This window comes from Entelurus aequoreus, linkage group LG05 (assembly GCF_033978785.1).
Source record: "Entelurus aequoreus isolate RoL-2023_Sb linkage group LG05, RoL_Eaeq_v1.1, whole genome shotgun sequence".
Classification (NCBI taxonomy): Eukaryota; Metazoa; Chordata; class Actinopteri; order Syngnathiformes; family Syngnathidae; genus Entelurus; species Entelurus aequoreus.
Window position 1 is genome coordinate 8,649,800 of NC_084735.1, and position 16,450 is coordinate 8,666,249.

Sequence of the window (16,450 nt, forward strand, 5' to 3'; positions counted from 1 at the left end):
ATTTGTATTACTTCCGTGTGGACGTATGCATGTGCGTGATTGTGAGTGAATGTGAACAGCTGCAATCACAAATTACAAAATAAAGTTGAAAAAACATCTATGTCGTGCGCGCAATACAACTGTGCTGCTTTTATTTTGAAAAGTATTATTTATGGGCGTGTGTAACCTGCGAGTGAAGGTGCACATGCAGCGACAAGTGATGCACGGTTTACACCCGAGACGCTAAAAAGAGAAAAGTTGATGAGGAATGGCGTGTTTCCAACAAGACATGGACTGCCAAGCAACGTTCCCTCTAAGGTGTGCGCCTGCGCAATTGCGCACTGCTCAAGCGTCCGCTGCGCGCAGCAAATATATGCCGCGCACCAAATCAAATCCCATCTGAATTCTAAACAAAATAAACATATTTATTCTATGTAATTTTGCAATGCAACTTTGAGTGACAGTGACAACCAGCGGCCCTAACGGTGTTCGTCAACACCGTTCAATTGAACACCGTTCAATTATTGTAACGTCTATCGAGATGCTTCGAGGCCAGGAATTATATCGATCACTTTATTGAGCAAAACTGTTTATATTTGGACATAACCACACCAAAAACATGAGTAAAACACTCCTATCTCAAAAAACTAGTCATTTTCTGCCGTACAAACCAGGCCAAGACCAACTTGTCATCTTTCACCAACATGCATAGCACTAAACCACTGGTGCGTTTATGGCCACACAAAAAGTCGGACAACTCAAACACCACACAAAGTTACACTATGACTCCTCAGTCATACGTGTGCTTATTTTACTGTCATTTATTATTAATGTTAATTTATTTATATTAGTCATGGAATGCTGTTACACACACTATGTTGAAGTATTACTATTATTATTAATTATTATTATTATTATTTATCTTACGGTTTATATCAAAAATAATATTGAGCAACATTTAATTGAAATATTGTCGATGTGGCCCTCCAGCAGTGCTCGGGTTGCTCATGCGGACCCCGGTAAAAATTAATTGCCCACCCCTGCTCTAATTACTTCACATCAAACAGTGGGGGAAATACTGCATATTTCAGTTTTATTATAAAAAACAAAGTCGTCTTTGACAGAAAAGGCATAAAACCTTTTTGGTTTTTTTAACTTTATTTCAACCTGAAGTTGATATACTGTAGAGATTTACTGTAAGCGTTAAAAAAAAAAATATATATATATAATAATTCGACTTGTTTTTTTTTTACATTTTAACGACTTAGACCTTTTATGGTCCCCGGGAGCCCTAAAGGTAAAAAAAAACAAAATCCATATATTTTGTTATGGTTTGAAAATGAAAAATATCAAAATGGCCCCAGCATCCTTTAATTTTTCCGTGTGCGGCCCTCAGTGGAAAAAGTTTGGACACCCCTGCTCTTATCTAATCGATTCTCTTATCAATTCTCTTATCGAGTCCAGATAGGTTGTTGTATATGGAAAAAAAAAACACACAATATTTGGTTTAACAAAAGCTCATTTTTATTATATAAGAAAAAAATACAATCTAATAAAAAAGTAAATATTGACTGTTACCCAAAGTATATTAAGTGGTATTTTTCAGAAAAACAAATATATACAGTAACACAAAAACAACCTGTCTCTGTGAACACTACAGGTGTATAAATAATAATATAGTGTTAAATAAAATCACGCTAGTGTGTTGCGAGATTATCCAATTTCACCTATTTGGGTTAACAATTTTTTTTGCTAACGAGTACCATATTTTTCCGACTAAGAGTCGCCGTTTTTTTCACAGTTTGGCCGGGGGTGTGACTTATACTCAGGAGCGACTTATGTGTGAATTTATTAACACATAACCGTAAAATATCAAATAATATTATTTAGCTCATTCACGTAAGAGACTAGACCAGTGGTTCTTAACCTTGTTGGGGGTACCGAACCTCACCAGTTTCATATGCGCATTCACCGAACCCTTCTTTAGTGAAAAATAAAATGTTTTTTTTTTTCAAATTCAAGACAAAGTTATGTTTTTGGTAACACTTTAGTATGGGGAACATATTTTAAGTAAAAAAACACTTAATTTTGAGTTTTTTGGACACTAGGGGAACATATTCTAAGTAACAAAGACTTAATTTAGAGATATTTGGACACTAGGAGAACATATTCTAAGTAAAAAACACTTAATTTTGAGTTATTTGGTTAGGGTTAGAGGGTTAGGGTTATAATGAGGCCATGACGAATAAGGCATTAATAAGTACTTAATAATGAGCCAATATGTTACTAATTTGCATGTTAATAAGCAACTAATTAATGGTGAATATGTTCCCCATACTAAAGTGTTACCATGTTTTTTTTACTGGTGCATAAAATGAAGCGTGCATGAACATCACCTTGTTCAAACAACAAAACCAACACAGTGCATAAACTCACAACAAATGACACACCTGCAAATCAGTCTGACTTCTGCTGTTGCCGTATCCGTAATACGCCGATAGGGAGAAGTTTGTATTTACACGATGAGTCGGGTGTGTCTTGACCTCCGCCGAACCCCTGAGGCCGGCTCACCGAACCCCTAGGGTTCGATCGAACCCTGGTTAAGAACCACTGTCTTAGACTTAGGCAAACTTCATTGAGCCACGATAATTGTTCCACACAGTAGCTCAGTTACAAAGGAAGGAAAGTGTAAGGATGGAAAGGATAATGCCGGTATAAAGTAGACTAAAAATGTACCGTAGTAGCAATATAACATATATGTATTATATACATATTTTATATACAGTATATCAGTGTTTTTCAACCACTGTGCCGCGAATAGGGATGATGTTTGATAAGAAATTATCGAGTTCGAGCCTATTATCGAATCCTCTTATCGAACCGATACCTTATCGATTCTCTTATTGAATCCAGATAGGTTGTTGTATATGGAAAAAAACACACAATATTTGGTTTAACAAAAGCTCACTTTTATTATATAAGAAAAAAATACAATCTAATAAATATTGACTGTTAGCCCCCTAAAAAAAAAAATATTGACTGTTGTTACCCAAAGTATATTAAGTGGTATTTTTCAGAAAAACAAATATATACAGTAACACAAAAACAGCCTGTCTCTGTGATCACTATAGGTGTATAAATAATAATATAGTGTTAAATAATATCAGTCCCTTGGGCACAAAACTGAAAATAATACAGCTCTCCAAAAAGTGCACTTCTGCTGTTATTGGAACATACTAACTACAGCTATTGGAACATACTAACACTTTATTTATTGAGTCAAAAATATTAAAGTTCGATGATTTGGTAAAATTGCAAACAGCTAAAATGTCGTGGAATTAAATGATGGAATGGATTAAGTAAAGAAGTTAAACATTGTACTGATATGATCCACTTTAAGAGGTTGTTCAAATGAATAGTGCTTACAAAGTACAAAGAAGAAGAATTATGAGAAATACTTTCAACCTTATTGAAAATAAGATATTCTTCATCTCAGTATATTAATAATGACTGAATTAATTAATTACATATTACAAAACTGTTGTATATACTAATTCACAGATAGATTTTATTATAAAAAGGTCAGTAAACGATGTATATATTTGTCGGATCACGTTTTGTTTAGTTATGTTCTGTTAGTTTTGGACTTCCTTAGTTGTTTTGTGCACTTCAGGGGTTTGTTTTAGTCACCATGGTTACCACCTGCCTTGTACGCGCACCTGTTGCTCATCAGAGACTCTATTTAAGCCTGCCTTTTCCGGTCACTCGTCGTGGCTTCATTGTTTGCATTTGCAACAGTTACGTTGGCATTCTGCTTTTTGAGCGCATCACTCCTGTGCTAAGTTACCTTAGCTTCTAGTATTCCTGTGCTAAGTACGTTTTTGCTTTGGCTTCCCGTGCGAACGGCACGCTTTCCTTTTGTTTCGTTCCCGTCTGCTGTAATGTGTATGATTTATGAGGAATAAATAATCTCCTACCTGCACGCTTTCGTCCGGAGCCGTCAGTTTTGCGTCCCGGGAGAACGAACCGCAGCACGCTGCACCCCACCATGACAAATGACTGAGCTACGTGACGTCATTTCTTGTGATGTCCTACGGGGCATTTCTTGTCGGGACGGGATTCGTTACCAGGGATTCGAATAAAGAACCAACTCTTTTTCTTTACTATAGTGGTCTCGATAACGGGTACCGGTTCTCAAAAAGGGATTAGAGTCCGAGGACTTGGTTCTTTTCTTATCGAACAACCAGGAAAATCGGTTTCGAGCATCATCCCTATTCGTGCTTCGGTTCTTCTTCATTCCATTCGCTCCAGTGTTTCTCATAAACTGCCAAGATACCTGTGGCGGTGGGGGCGTGGCTATGGGCGTGGTCAACATGACATCATCGAGTAATTTGCATAATTTACTACAATGATATGATTTTCTCTAAAAAGGCTCAAAAAATGTATACTTACTAATTTATAATAACAGTTTTGTTTTAAACGTCCATCCATTCATCCATTTTACAATATAATTACAACACTTTATGTACATATTTATATACAGATTTGAACAATAAGTTATTCACTGAAATATATTTATTAATTGTGGTTCTTACAAAAAATATATCTTATAAAATATAAAAGCTAAAATGTATCTTAAAGCTCTGCCCCTTTAATTAGTGCATACTAAATAATTCAACTTTAGCCCACTACTACAACCATATTATTTACCAGCAACATAAAGTGAAACAGAGGCAGAGGTGTCCTGCCACAGTCAGTAACAAATAAACAGAAAACAGTAGTGGTCAAATACAAATAAGGCAACAAGAGAAGTATCCTACACTTCTCTTTTGTAATGTAAATCTGAACAGCCTATATGGGCATCTACATCAACTATATGATTTGCCTGAGAAGCTGGACAGGACAAAAAAAAAAAAAAAATTAACAAAAAAAATGTTTATTTTTATTTTATTTTATTTGTGGCGGACCTAATTCTTTCGTGGCGGGCCGCCACAAATAAATGATTGTGTGGGAAACACTGCACTCAACTAATGTCAAATTAATGTCCGACTGAGTTGTCAAATATCAACTTGACAGGGTCAATAATGCTCTTAGACTTAGACAAACTTCATTGATCCACAAGGGAAATTGTTCCACACAGTAGCTCAGTTACAAAGGATGGGAAGGATAATGCCGGTATAAAGTAGACTAAAAATGTACCGTATTAGCAGTATACATTTTGACAATATTGGAACACATTAGTAAAACTTCTCAGAGGGTGAGATAAGTCCTGGAAATGACTGGCTTAAGGCCAAATGTGTGTGTCCAAGTTAAAGGAAACATCTTCTAATGGATTTACAAACCCCGTTTCCATATGAGTTGGGAAATTGTGTTAGATGTAAATATAAACGGAATACAAGGATTTGCAAATCATTTTCAAGCCATATTCAGTTGAATATGCTACAAAGACAACATATCTGATGTTCAAACTGATAAACTTTTTTTTTTTTTCAAATAATCATTAACTTTAGAATTTGATGGCAGCAACACGTGACAAAGAAGTTGGGAAAGGTGGCAATAAATACTGATAAAGTTGAGGAATGCTCATCAAAGACTTATTTGGAACATCCCACAGGTGAACAGGCAAATTGGGAACAGGTGGGTGCCATGATTGGGTATAAAAGTAGATTCCATGAAATGCTCAGTCGTTCACAAACAAGGATGGGGCGAGGGTCACCACTTTGTCAACAAATGCCTGAGCAAATTTTTGAGCAGTTTAAGAAAAACCTTTGAATTGAGGGATTTCACCATCTACGCTCCGTAATATCATCAAAGGGTTCAGATAATCTGGAGAAATCACTGCACGTAAGCAGCTAAGCCCGTGACCTTCCATCTCTCAGGCTGTACTGCATCAACAAGCCACATCAGTGTGTAAAGGATATCACCACATGGGCTCAGGAACACTTCAGAAACCCACTGTCAGTAACTACAGTTGGTCGCGACATCTGTAAGTGCATGTTAAAACTCTCCTATCCAAGGCAAAAACCGTTTTTGAACATCGAACACGAGTTTGAACATCAAATATCTTGTCGAAGTTGGTAGAGTGGCCGTGCCAGCAATCGGAGGGTTGCTGGTTACTGGGGTTCAATCCCCACCTTCTACCATCCTAGTCACATCCGTTGTGTCCTTGGGCAAGACACTTCACCCTTGTTCCTGATGGCTGCTGGTTAGCGCCTTGCATGGCAGCTCCCGGCATCAGTGTGTGAATGTGGAAATAGTGTCAAAGCGCTTTGAGTACCCTGAAGGTAGAAAAGCGCTATACAAGTATAACCCATTTATCATTATTTATCTTTGTAGGGCATTCAACTGAATATGGGTTGAAAAGGATTTGCAAATCATTGTATTCCGTTTATATTTACATCTAACACGATTTCCCAACTCCTATGGAAACGGGGTTTGTATTACAATCATTGCAAGCTGGGTAATGTTTGCTGTGGTCTGGAACAACAAAATGCAGCCAATATTACATGCAGATAATGTGTCATGAGGTATGTAAATTAAATACACAGAGGACATAAGTAAAGGAAATTAAATGAGGCATAATGCTGCAATATGTGCATACAGCGAGCCCAAATAGCATGTTAGCATGGATTAGCTTGCAGTCATGCCCTGACCAAATATGCCTGATTAGCACTCCACACAAGTCAATAACATCAACAAAGCTCACCTTTGTGCATTCACACACAGTATAAAATGTTCGGTGGGCATAAAACACGTCTTTCTGTGGCAGCGTCGGAGTAAGTTGTACATGTAAACAAACGGTTGCGTCACAGTCCGCACAACTATGGTGAGTTCAAGGACTGCCAAAATTAGTGGGATGAAACGGCGCTCGTCAAATTCTCTCATCAGTGAAGCATCAACACAAACATATTAAACAGTGGGCTTGCTAACATTCAGGAAGGTTTGTGTCATGTTTGTACTCCTACAGAAACCATATTCACACATAGTATAAAACTTTTGGTGGACATAATGAGACAAAGAATGAGTGGCATAAAACACATTTTTCTGTGGCAGTTGCACATGTAAACAAACTACGATGAGTTCAATGAACGCCAAAATTAGTAGGACAAAGCGGCGCTGGCCAAATATTCTCATCAGTGAAGCGTGTTTAATGTAGGGCTGCAACAACTAATCGATTAAAATCGATTACAAAAATAGTTGCCGATTAATTTAGTCATCGATTCGTTGGATCTATGTTATGCGCATGCGCAGAGGCTTTTTATTTAAATTTTTTTTTAAATAAATCTTTATTTATAAACTGCAACATTTACAAACAGCTGAGAAACAATAATCAAAATAAGTATGGTGCCAGTATGCCGTTTTTTTAAAAATAAAATGCTGGAAAGGATAGAAATGTAGTTTGTCTCTTTTATCCGGTTATTAATCGATCAATCGAAGTAATAATCGACAGATTAATCGATTATCAAATTAATCGTTAGTTGCAGCCCTAGTTTAATGTTAACAGTGGTATTTCTGACAATTAGAAGATTTGTGTCATGTTGGTCCTCCTACAGAAACCAGCGTTTCCCACACATTCATTTATTTGTGGCGGCCCGCCACGAAAGAATTAAGGCCGCCACAAAATTTTAATTTTTTTTTTTTAACGTTTTTTTTTGTCCTGTCCAGCTTCTCAGGCAAATCATATAGTTGATGTAGATGCCCATATTGGCTGTTCAGATCAAAAGAGAAGTTTAGGATCAAGATTTTTGGAGCTCTTTGTTCAGTGGATCAGATGTTTGATGAAGCTCTGTGTCTATCTACCACCACTACTGTTTTCTGTTTATTTGTTACTGACTGTGGCAGGACACCTCTGCCTCTGTTTCACTTTATGTTGCTGGTAAATAATATGGTTGTAGTAGTAGGCTAAAGTTAAATTATTTAGTATGCACTAATTAAAGGGGCAGAGCTTTAAGAGACATTTTAGCATTTATATTTTTATAAGATATATTTTTTGTAAGAACCACAATTAATAAATATATTTCAGTGAATAACTTATTGTTCAAATCTGTATATAAATATGTACATAAAGTGTTGTAATTATATTGTAAAATGGATGGATGGATGGATGTTTAAAACAAAACTGTTATTATTAATTAGTAAGTATACATTTTTTTACCCTTTTTAGAGAAAATCATATTAATGTAGTAAATTATGCAAATTACTCGATGATGTCATGGTGACCACGCCCCCACCGCCACAGGTATCTTGGCAGTTTATGGGAAACACTGAGAAACTATATTCAAACAAAAAATATATATTTCCCCCCCCACTTTTTTCAATTTTCATAAATTTTTGATAAAGCTCCACGGAGCTTTCGAGCCGCGGTTTGCCGACCCCCGGTTAAGGGTGATACCGCAGATATGGGTATGGATCCAATGCCAACTAGTTACAGGGGCGGTATCAGTCACACCAATACTGATATTTCAAATGTTCGAAATTAATTAATTAATGATGTTTGATCACGATTTTAATCCGACAAAAACAAAGGATGACGGTGTAATAATATCAATGAAATTGGTTCCGTGGGAAATCCACAGGTTTTTGCCCTCCCTTCCTGTGTTCAGGGACTTATTTCCTGACTTTGTAAACAATAACAAAAACAAGAGATTTTTTTAATAGTAAATATTGTTCTAACTACTGTGGTATTGACCTGATAGTTACTAACGTAACTTGGTCACGTTACTGTCGATATTTGTAACTTCGATCATTGATTTGTTGTTCATTATTCCCACGTGGTAGTAGTAGTGTGTAAGTGTGTTACATGTTGTTTATCAATCAATCAATGTTTATTTATATAGCCCTAAGTCACAAGTGTCTCAAAGGGCTGCACAAGTCACAACGACATCCTCGGTACAGAGCCCACATAAGGGCAAGGAAAAACTCACCCCAGTGGGACGTCGATGTGAATGACTATGAGAAACCTTGGAGAGGACCGCATATGTGGGTAATCCCCCCCCCTCTACTTTACTGTGTGATGTTGCTTCCTTCCTTCATTTCAGTGTGGTGCTGGTTGTTGCTTTCACTGGTAAAAAGTTATCCCCCGCAGAGAACTTGCTGTGCTCCTAAGTTACCCATGCCTTGGGCACTAATACACCCCCATACCATCACACATGCTGCCTTTTACACTTTCACCCTAGAACAGCCTGGATGGTTCTTTTCCTCTTTGTTCCGGAGGACACGACGTCCACAGTTTCCAAAACCAATGTGAAATGTGGACTCGTCAGACCACAGAACACTTTTCCACTTTGCATCAGTCCATCTTAGATGAGTCCGGGCCCAGCGAAGCCGGCGGCGTTTCTGGGTGTTGTTGATAAATGGCTTTGGCTTTGCATAGTAGAGTTTTAGCTTGCACTTACAGATGTAGCGACCAACTGTAGTTACTGACAGTGGGTTTCTAAAGTGATCCTGAGCCCATGTGGTGATATCCTTTACACACTCATGTGGCTTTTTGATGCAGTACCGCCTGAGGGATCCAAGGTGTGTAATATTATGGCTTACGTGAAGTGATTTCTCCAGATTCTCTGAACCTTTTGATGATATTACGGAGCGTAGATGGTGAAATCTCTAAATTCCTTGCAATAGCTGGTTGAGAAATGTTGTTCTTAAACAATTTGCTCAGGCATTTGCTGACAAAGTGGTGACCCTCGCCCCGTCCTTGTTTGTGAATGACTGAGCATTTCATGGAAGCTGCTTTTATACCCAATCATGGCACCCACCTGTTCCTAATTAGCCTGTTCACCTGTGGGATGTTCCAAATAAGTCTTTGATGAGCATTCCTCAACTTCCTCAGTCTTTTTTGCCACTTGTGCCAGCTTTTTTTTAAACATGTTGCAGGCATCAAATCCCAAATGAGCTAATATTTGCAAAAAGTACCAAAGTTTCTCAGTGTGAACATGAAATATCTTGTCTTTGCAGTCTATTCAATTGAATATAAGTTGAAAAGGATTTGCAAATCATTGTATTCTCTTTTTATGTACCATTTACACAACGTGACAACTTCACTGCTTTTGGGGTTTTGTAGAAATAAATGAATATTTTAAAGGTGCTCAGCTGTTGTGACCAAAACAAAAAAGAATACTTTGGAAAGTTAGCAACCTTCGAGGCGTGGCCGTAAAGTTTGCAAACAGCCTCTTTTTGTGGCACTGAATTTTCTGAGGTCTGATTTAAAAAAAAATCCCCATTTGTGGGTCTTGGGGACTCACGCCATTAAACACCTGTCAACATCAGGGTCCTTCTGGCATGTGTATAAGTAGCATGATGAGGTCATCGGATGTGATGTGATGCCACTCATGGTATGTGACTGATACTACATGGAGCTCAGTACACATAGTACTACTGGACTGCAAAGCGCCTAGGATAGATAGACATGTTCAATTGAGGGTTGCATTAGGCCAGGGGTCAGCAACCCAAAATGTTGAAAGAGCCATATTGGACCAAAAAAACTAATCTGTCTGGAGTAGGGATGTCCCGATCCAGGTTTTTGCACTTCCGATCCGATACCGATACTGGCCTATCCGAGCATGTATTCAAGTTTAAAGTTATTTAGTTGTCAGATTCATGTTGAAAAGGGTTTTAGTACTCTTGATAACAACTCGCCAGCTGAATTAGGTGAGTTTGAATAATACACAATGGTTGGTAACAAGAAACTTACCTGTTTATTCAAGGATTAACACAAAATAGACATAATTATACATGACAAACAGAAATGGCATCATTGAACTAGGGCTGGGCGATATGGCCTTTTTTTTAATATCGCGATATTTTAAGGCCATATCGCGATACACGATATATATCTGGATATTTTGCCTTAGCCTTGAATGAACACTTGATGCATATAATCACAGCAGTATGATGATTCTATGTGTCTACATCAGGGGTCACCAACCTTTTTGAAAGCAAGAGCTACTTCTTGGGTACTGATTAATGCGAAGGCCTACCAGTTTGATACACACTTCAATAAATTGCCAGAAATAGCCAATTTGCTCAATTTACTTTTAACTCTATGTTATTATTGATAATTAATGATATTTACACTTAATTTAATGGTTTAAAAGAGGAGAAAACACGAAAAAATGACAATTACATTTTGAAACATAGTTTATCTTCAATTTCAAACTCTTTAAAATTCAAAATTCAACCGAAAAAAAGAAGAGAAAAACTAGCTAATTCGAATCTTTTTGAAAAAATTCAAAAAAGTATTTATGGAACATCATTAGTAATTTTTCCTGATTAAGATTAATTTTAGAATTTTGATGACATGTTTTAAATAGGCTAAAATCCAATCTGCACTTTGTTAGACTATATAACAAATTGGACCAAGCTATATTTCTAACAAAGACAAATCATTATTTCTTCTAGATTTTCCAGAACAAAATTTTTAAAAGAAATTCAAAAGACTTTCAAATAAGATTTAAATTTGATTCTACAGATTTTCTAGATTTGCCAGAATAATTTTTTTGAATTTTAATCATAAGTTTGAAGAAATATTTCACAAATATACTTCGTCGAAAAAACAGAAGCTAAAATGAAGAATTAAATTAAACTTTATTTATTATTCTTTACAATAAAATTTTTTTACTTGAACATTGATTTAAATTGTCAGGAAAGAAGAGGAAGGAATTTAAAAGGTAAAAAGGTATATGTGTTTAAAAATCCTAAAATCATTTTTAAGGTTGTATTTTTTCTCTAAAATTGTCTTTCTGAAAGTTATAAGAAGCAAAGTAAAAAAATTAATGAATTTATTTAAACAAGTGAAGACCAAGTCTTTAAAATATTTTCTTGGATTTTCAAATTCTATTTGAGTTTTGTCTCTCTTAGAATTAAAAATGTCGGGCAAAGAGAGACCAGCTTGCTAGTAAATAAATAAAATGTAAAAAATAGAGGCAGCTCACTGGTAAGTGCTGCTATTTGAGCTATTTTTAGAACAGGCCTGCGGGCTACTCATCTGGTCCTTACGGGCTACCTGGTGCCCGCGGGCACCACGTTGGTGACCCCTGCTCTACATTAAAACATTCTTCTTCATACTGCATTAATATATGCTACTTTTAAACTTTAATGCAGAGAGGGAAATCACAAGAAAAAAAATCACTATTTTTTTCATACGGTGTTGATCTGGAAATGTTTGCCTCGGCATTTTGATGGTGTGGGCGTGTGGCACCGAATGGAGATGTTGACGTGCGGAGTTTCAAACACTCTTCATTCTCTAGCAGGGGACTTTTCAAATGATGCTACATATTAGCAGTAATGCTACTTTTTATAGCAAGGCTTTTGCCCCACACTTGACAAATTACGGTTGTCTGTTCGACATATTCCCACTTGAAGCCAAACCACCGCCAGACGATGGACCCCCTGCTGTTTTTCCTGGGGATTCATTCATTCTTCCTTCATTATTACCGCTCACACGGCTACGCTAGCATCACAGCTAACGTTAGCCATGCTGCTACCTCTCTGCTGGGAGGGCATATATGTATGTGACAGTATGTGAAATGTTTTCTATATCGCACAGAGACAGCTGACATTTTTACCGGTAAATTTTAATTCACATGGCCGTTTTAACGGTTAGGACACAGACCTGTGAATGGGTTGAAGGTGTGCTGGAAAATGCGGAACGGAAATTAGGGAGCAGCAGAAAAGTGGAATGTATTATTTAAATCGGTGCGTTGGAAAACACGGACAGTAGTTTTTTTTAAACTGGATCTGGATCGGCATTTTCCCATGCCTTGCCGATACGCATTTTTTGGCAAATATCGGCGGCCGATCCGATCCAAATATCGGATCGGGACATCCCTAGTCTGGAGCCGCAAAAAAATTGTAGGCCTTATATAAGTGTTATAATGAAGTCAACACATGATGTAAGTAGGGATGATGTTTGATAAGAAATTATCGAGTTCGAGTCTATTATCGAATCCTCTTATCGAACCGATTCCTTATCGATTCTCTTATCGAGTCCAGATAGGTTGTTGTATATGGAAAAAAAACACAATATTTGGTTTAACAAAAGCTCACTTTTATTATATAAGAAAACAATTTAATCTAATAAATAAATAAATATTGACTGTTACCCCCCTAAAAAAATAAAATAAAATAAATAAACATTGACTGTTGTTACCCAAAGTATATTAAGTGGGATTTTTCATTAAAACAAATATATACAGTAACACAAAAACAACCTGTCTCTGTGATCACTATAGGTGTATAAATAATAATATAGTGTTAAATAAAATCAGTACCTTGGGCACAAAACTGGAAATAATACAGCTCTCCAAGAAGTGCAATTCTGCTGCTATTTGACATAACTGTTTATGATGCTTTGACATTTTTGCACTTTAAAGAAAGAAAGAAAATTCTATGAAGAGAAAAGTTGTTTGCAAATGTGGTTACAATGCTAAAAAATGAAAAGTTAAAGCTAAAAAAAGAAATACACTTTATTGAGTTAACATTATTTCTTTATAGGGGGAAAGATGTTATGAGCTAGGGAATATAACAACTACACTACCCATCATGCAACGGGAGTGACGAGCATGCGCGGTAGCCCCGAAAAGTGTTGTTGCATGTCGTCACCCGTGAAAGTAAACGTCAAGAACTCAGCCAACACGCCTCGTCTGCATAATTTATAATTAGACAGACAACACATATACAGTGTGAAAAACAAAAGTTAAAAAAGGGAGATGTGTTGTATATATATGTATGTGCTGCGGTTGCTATAAGAACGTTGCGCCAGCTGCCGTAAAGGAGGTGCGTTGCTAGCCTGGTTGCTATGTTTCCGGTGGGTCGTAAAAGTGTTCTTCATGAGTTTGTACCCTGCTCAAATCTCTCAGTAAAGTTATTCATTGGATTATACCTTTTTGTTTTGAACTTTATTACACATTGGAGCGCTTTTTCCCGTCCATTGTTTTCCTGCTTTCGCTATCTGCGCCTAATGACTGAGCTACGTGACTGATTTCTTGTGATGTCACACGGAGCATTTCTGGTCGGGACGGGATTCGTTCCGAGGGATTCGAATAAAGAACCAACTCTTTTCTTTACTATAGTGGTCTCGATAACGGGTACCGGTTCTCAAAAAGGGATTCGAGTCCAAGGACTCTGTTATTTTCTTATCGAACAACCGGGAAAACCGGTTTCGAGTATCATCCCTAGATGTAAGTGTCTATATCAGTTATATTAGCCTATTATCAAAATGACTTTAAAAGTCTTATATAAGTGTTATAATGAAGACAATTAGGGCTGGGCGATATATTGAATATACTCGATATATCACGGGTTTGTGCGATATAGAAAATGACTATATCCTGAGTATTGGAGTATATGTTCTCACACAGTTGCTTTTAGCTGCAGGCATTACACTACAGGCTCTTCTCACTCTTGTCTCTCCTTCTTACAGAGACATAAAACAAGCGCACCTTCTTACATACGTCACATAGTGCAACGTCACGCGCCCTCGCCGAGCGGAGAGGTAGCGGCATGGTAACGTTAGCTGTGATGCTAGCGGAGTGGTGCAAGTGGTAATACCAGAGAAAGAAGGTGCCAATCTGGTAACAAATGAAGGAAGAATAACTGTAAAAATGTATTATTAATCTACTTGTTCATTTACTGTTAATATCTGCTTATTTTCTGTTTCAACATGTTCTATCTACGCTTCTGTTAAAATGTAACAATCACTTATTCTTCTCTTACCATACCATACCATACCAACTTTATTTATAAAGCCCTTTAAAAACAACCACAGTTGAAAAACAAAGGGCTGTACACCACAAAGAAATAAAGGCAAAGGACAGACTAAAAAATAAAATTTAAAACAGAAGTAAAATACACATTAAAAAAGCAAATACAAAATTACCCTAAGAACAATTTTGTTAGATAAAAAGCAGTTAAAAAAGTTAAAAGTTAAAAACAGTTTAAAGTCTCATGCTCTTCTTTGATACTTTACATTAGTTTTGGATGATACCACACATTTAGGTATCGATCCGATACCAAGTAGTTACAGGATCATACATTGGTCATATTCAAAGTCCTCATGTGTCCAGGGACGTATTTACTGACTTTATAAACATAACACAAATGGAAAAAAAAGGAAAATAATTTTGTGACTATAACAAATATTGATTTAATCATAGTAGTATCGACTAGATACGCTATTGTACTTGGTATCATTACAGTGGATGTCAGGTGTAGATCCACCCATGGTGTTTGTTTACATTGTGACGCCGGTGAGCTATTACGGTGTGTAGTGAAGCATACTTGTAAGAAATTCACTTTATTTGTCGCCATGGATGCGAGGATTAGTGATTTAGAAGTAGCTGAAACACTGTGGATGGATGTTAGCCGCTAGCTAGCTAGCCATGTCTTAAGCACCTCCTCCTGAGGGTGTTTCAGTGTTATAACTTCACCTTTATGGTCATTTTTTAGTCCAAAATGCGTCCATTCTCCCTTTTCTGTCTACACACTGTGTCTGCTTGTAAGTACTCCGTGTGTGTCCATTCACTTTCTACCGCTTGTCCCTTTCGGGGTGGCGGGGGGGGTGCTGGAGCCTATCTCAGCTGCATTCTGGCGGAAGGCGGGGTACACCCTGGACAAGTCGCCACCTCATCACAGGGCCAACACAGATAGACAGACAACATTCACACACTAGGGACCATTTAGTGTTGCCAATCAACCTATCCCCAGGTGCATGTCTTTGGAGGTGGGAGGGGCCTATCCCCAGGTGCATGTCTTTGGAGGTGGGTGGAAGCCGGAGTACCCGGAGGGAACCCACACACAGTGTGCGCTGCCCATAATGCTTCTCTGCTAATAAAACCAGCAACGTCTCCACGTGACGTCATGTCCAGGAACCGGTCATTATGAGTGTTTATGGTTACGTATATATGTATCAGTGTTTCCCATAAACTGCCAAGATACCTGTGGCGGTGGGGGCGTGGCTATGGGCGTGGTCACCATGACATCATCAAGTAATTTGCATAATTTACTACAATGATATGATTTTCTCTAAAAAGGCTCAAAATATGTATACTTACTAATTAATAATAACAGTTTTGTTTTAAACGTCCATCCATCCATTTTAAAATATAATTACAACACTTTATGTACATATGTATATACAGATTTGAACAATAAGTTATTCACTGAAATATATTTATTAATTGTGGTTCTTACAAAAATTATATCTTATAAAATATAAAAGCTAAAATGTCTCTTAAAGCTCTGCCCCTTTAATTAGTGCATACTAAATAATTTAACTTTAGCCTACTACTACAACCATATTATTTACCAGCAACATAAAGTGAAACAGAGGCAGAGGTGTCCTACCACAGTCAGTAACAAATAAACAGAAAACAGTAGTGGTGGTACATAGACACAAAGCTTCATCAAACATCTGATCCACTGAACAAAGAGCTCCAAAAGTCTTGATCCTACACTTCTCTTTTGTAAAGTAAAT

General features: G+C 37.1%; 1 protein-coding gene across 2 annotated transcripts in view; it reads left to right on the plus strand.

Annotated features, from left to right (window-relative positions):
• pds5b (PDS5 cohesin associated factor B) overlaps positions 1-16,450 on the plus strand; it is a 75,854-nt gene that overhangs the window by 2,227 nt on the left and 57,177 nt on the right. The gene's annotated exons all lie outside the window — the stretch shown is intronic.